The sequence below is a fragment of the Pteropus medius genome, unplaced genomic scaffold, assembly GCF_902729225.1.
Source record: "Pteropus medius unplaced genomic scaffold, Ma_sr-lr_union100, whole genome shotgun sequence".
In the NCBI taxonomy this organism is placed as follows: domain Eukaryota; kingdom Metazoa; phylum Chordata; class Mammalia; order Chiroptera; family Pteropodidae; genus Pteropus; species Pteropus medius.
The window spans coordinates 28,353,698-28,358,945 of NW_024354875.1; positions in this window are offsets into that span (position 1 = coordinate 28,353,698).

Here is a 5,248-nt window from a genome sequence, read left to right on the forward strand (position 1 = left end):
GTCTTTAAATTTTGAATATATTTTCTTTAGGAGAAACTATATACATATTTCTATTTAAAAATCTGTTGATTTTTTATTTTGATAGAAAATATATCAGGACAAATGGTGGTCATAGTGTTTCTATTTTAATAACCCACAAAGATAGATCAATTAATTTTAGGAGGCAAAGTCAGAGAATAATAGAAATGCTTTACCTTTATAAAAATAGATAGAAAATATAATTATTATTTAAACTTGAACTGATGCATTATGTGAATACCTTAATACTTTTGATGTTAAATTCATCTAATGGCATTTGGTGTCAAATTCATTTTTTTAGTATACATGTCCAGTGAGCAATAAATTTAAGGTGAAACTTTATTGCAATGAGTATTGGTGTCTGTGCAGTTAGGTACACACACACCCCTAAAAGCCCTGAAGGGCGCCTTAGGAACAGAGTTTTATTGGCCTGTTATACATACCTCTAGAACTTTTCAATTTAAAGTGTGGTTCATGTAAGGGCAGCATCAGTATGACCTGGGAGCTTTGCAGAAATGTAAAATCGCAGGCCCTGCCTCAAAGCAACTAAATTAGAATCTCCTTTTTAATAAGATCCTTAGGCAATGTTGCTGTATATTAGTATTTTAGAATCTCTACTCTAGAACACCAGTTCTCAACAATGGTTTCACATTAGAATCTTCTAGGGTACTTTCTTTAAAAATTTTTTAAAAATTATTATTTATTAAAATTATTGAGATGATATTGATTAATAAAATCAAATAGATTTCAACTGTACAATTCAATAATACATCACATGCATATTACATTGTGTGTTCGCCACCCAAAGTTAAATTCCTTCCTTTAAAAAACATGAAAGCTAGGTTCCTTCCTCAGACTAATTAAATCAGAATATGTGAGCTGGACTTCAGGTACTGACATTTAAGAAAAAGTGTTGAATCAAAATTATGAGTTTTTGAAAACCTAATTGACTAGAAATTTTTTATTTCCAGGGAAGATGTGTTCAATTTGATTTTGACTGTTTCATAACTTTAGCCCTGACCAAGGAAGTAATCCTAAAAGGTATACTTTAGAGCAAAGCAAAAATCACTAATTTCAGTTTCCAAATTTTGCATAAGGCACTTACTAGCCTAAAATAAATCTTTTCCTACCTAAGGACTAAAAGAACTCCTAGATTTTATATATTGAAAAACTCATTCTAAACTATTCTCACTAAAAATGTTATTTTGATTAAAAATAGGTTACTTCCCCTACACCATTAAGAATGGGTAAAAAGAAGCTTAAAGGCTTGCAAAATGCCTCATTGCTAGTACTTGCCATTACTTTCAATTCACAAATTGATCATCTAGCTTTATATCTATGAGAGACCTTGGGCCTTTTACTACTATAATTTTTCATAAGGTGATGAGTACAGGAATGGTGAATGAGTCTTCATCTCAGTGTCTCCTCCAGGTGGGCTCTTTAAAAGAATGATGGTATTTTGAAGTTATTTTTATTTAATTTTGCTATTCATTGTTTTGTAGAGCTTTCTGGAATTTACATTCCTTTCCTTATCAGTTAGTGTTAAACCCTAGTTTCCTTTTGTTCCTTTCAGCTCTGGAGGTTATTTGTAGTACTGGGAGCTGGAGAATGAGGCAGATGGATACCTTGTGCTAGCCCACATCTAAAGATAGGACAGGCAGATAGTATTATTATCAGATTGTGGCTACAAATTATTAATTATGAAAGAGGTTCTAAAAATATAGATGAAGAGAGGCAGAAATGATATCTTCAAAAAGAAGACTAGTATAGAGAAGATAAAAAGTAGTAATACCTCTCAGCTTCCTTCTCTCTATCCCCAGGGTGCAGCATTATGTAAAACAAGTTTTTAGAGAGGGTTATAATGCAGCCATGTGAGTCTTTAGTGTTTCTCCTTTCTATAGCATCCTCCATTTATTGAAGGTGATTCCATTCGACCCCCTCAGATGTCTTTAGCTCTTTCCATTTTCTCTAATGGTATCTACTCTCAGGAAACATAGATGCACTATTATTGTCCTCAGAGGTATTTGTCTTTTGACAGGAGATGAATGCAATTAGGAATATAGGGACAATAAGGACAGGTTGATTGCATTTGTTAATGCTTTTTAAAAATATTGCCACAGTATATATGTAAGGATACAGAGTATATGAAAAGAGTGAAAAAGCATAGAAAACTGTTAGCTTATTGGTCTGTCTGTCCATTCATCATCTATCCATCCAATCTATCTAAGCTATTATTTTGTTTGTCTATCTCATCCATTTATGAATTTTTATACAGTATAGTTCCCTGTATTCACCTTCTTAGTGCAAAGTTGTGAGTTTGGACACATAAAATTATGTAACCACCACCACAGTCAAGATAGAAAACAGTTACACTACTCCAGAAATTTTCCTTTTACTTTGTTGTACTTAATCGCTGGCCCCACCCTTAGTCATTGGCAACCACTTATATGTTTTCTCTTCCTTAATTTTCCTTTTCCAGTAAGCCATATAAATGAAAACATATAGTATATAGCCTTTGGGGTCTGACTACTTTCATTATAATTGTGTGTTTCATATCCATCCATTTTGAACTGTGAATTAGTGATTCGTTCTTATTGACGAGTAAATATCTCATATGGATATACTGTGGCATATTCATTCATTTATTTTGGATATTGGAGCTGTTTCTAGTTTTCAGTTATTATTGGCAAAGTTGCTGTGGCTATTCACAAATAAGTTTTTGTGTTAATGTAAATTTTCTTTTTTTGGGTAAATACTTAGGAATAGAGTTTTCCCTTAAATAATAAAATAATGCGTTCTCTTTTTTGAATGCATCTCAAGTGCGTTAAGGCAATAACACCATTAGAATTGAGTGTACTGGTAAAATTGAGGTTATGGACTTGCAAAGATGAAAACCATATAATCAAATCTACTTGGTCAAGAGACATTGTTCTTTTATAAATATGTCTGTATTCTATTTGTCAATATATCTTTTAGAACAGTTTTATTGAGGTATAATTCACACACCATAAAATTCACCCTTTTAAAGTTTACAATTCAGTGGGTTATTTTGTATAGTCACAGTTTTGCATCATTCTAACTATCTAATTTTAGAACATTTTCATCATCCCTCAAAAACCACTCTTTCTCCACCTGCCTATTCTTATGCCAGTCACTTCCCATTTCCCTCTCTATCCAGTGCCTGGAAACTACTAATCCACTTTCCCACTTTGATGATTGCCTATACTGGACATTTCATATAAATAGATTCATCCATGTGGTGTTTTGTGGCTGATTCTTACAGTTAACAGACTTTCAATGTTCATCCTTATTGTAGTATATATCAGTACTTCATTCCTTTTTATTACCAAATAATATAGATATATTACATTTTATTTATGCATTCATCAGTTGAACATTTGTTTTATTCTCATTTTTTGGCTGTTATACATAATGATGTTTGAATATTTATGTATACATTTTTTCTGCAGACATATGCTTTAGTTTCCTTTGGTTGTATACCTAGTAGTGTAATTGCTAGATCATGTGGTAATTATAACATTTTGAGAAAGTGCCAAAATGTTTTCCAAAGTGGCTGTACTATTTTACATTTCCACTGGAAAAGAATGAGGTCTCTAATTTCTCTACATTCTCACCAATCTTTGTTACTGTCTGTCATTCTTATTTTAGACATCTTAGTATTTATGAATAGTATTTCATTGGGGTTTTGATTTGTATTTCTTTAAAGATGAATAATGATTTTGAGCATCTTTTTATGCAGTCACCGATCATTTGTATATCTAATGTGAAGAAATATCTATTCAAATCATTTACTCCATTTTTAAATCGGGTTTCTAATCTTTTTATTATAGATTTGTAAAGTTTCATTATATATTCAGATTTAAGTCCTCATCAGATAATGATTTTTTAATTCTCCATTTCATTTATTTCTACTCTAAACTTTTTGTTTCCTTCCTTCTGCTTGCTTTGGGTTTAGTCTGCTTTTTTCTAGTTTCTTAAGGTGGAAGTTTCAGTAATTGATTTGAGATCCTTTTTGTTTTAGTAAAGATATTTACAGTTATAAATTTTACTCTTAACCTTGATTTAGCTGTCTACCATATATTTTGGGATGTTATTTTGTTTCACTCATTTCAAACCTTTTCTTGACTTATCTTGTAATATATTCTTTAACCCACATGTTATGTATAAATGTTTTGTTAATTTTCTAATGTTTGTGAGTTTCTTTGATTTCTATGTAATTCTATGTTGCTTGAAGAAAATAATTTGTGTGATTTAAATCATTTTAAATTTATCGAGACTTCTTTTATGGCCTAACATGGTTTATTTTGTGGAATATTTCACATGCACATGTGAAGAAGGTGTATTTTGTTGGTGGTGGTTGGAATGTTCTTTAGTTAGTTTATAGAGTTGTTCTATCTCCTACTGAAAGTGGGCTATTGATGTCTCCAACTGTTATTTTTAATTATTTTCTCTTCAATTTTGTCAGTCTTCGGTATTTTGGCATTTTGTTGTTACTTTGTATGTATGTTTATAATTGATATATCTTCTTGATTGATTGATCCTATTATCATTATAAAATGTACTTCTTTGTCCTTAATAAAAATTTTTGTCTTAAATTCAATTTTTCCTGATATTAGAATAGCCACTATTTCTCTTTTGTTTACTGTTTGCATCATACATCTATATCCATCATTTTACTGTCAACATTTTTTGCTTTGCAGGTAAAGTTTGTCTCATATACAACATATATTTGGATCGTGATTTTATTCATTCTGCCAGTCTCTGATTTTGATTGGAGATTTTTAAAAATGTACTTATTCTTAACTACTAATAATGTAGGTTTTATATTTGCCAATTTGGTCTTCGTTTTCTATATTTTTAATCTTTTCCCCTTGTAATGGCCTGCTGAAATGTGAAAGGGTTAAAGAATAATTAAAACCTGAAACTGGACAAAGGAAGTCTATAACTTAGGCCTAGTTTCTGGAACCCCTAACCACATTCTGTTAATCATGAAACTTGTAACAATGAGCTCATACGCTAACTGCCAATTTTAGCCTGTGTAACCTTGCTTGCTTGCGTGGCATGAAAAATAATCAATTGTATATAAGCTGAAAATTACTGTTTGGCCATCGCCCATGGGAACACTGGCTATTGTCCATGGGAACATAGGCAATCACCCATAGGAACATAACATTCTAACACAAGCTTTCTGCTTCTGTACTTCCCGCTT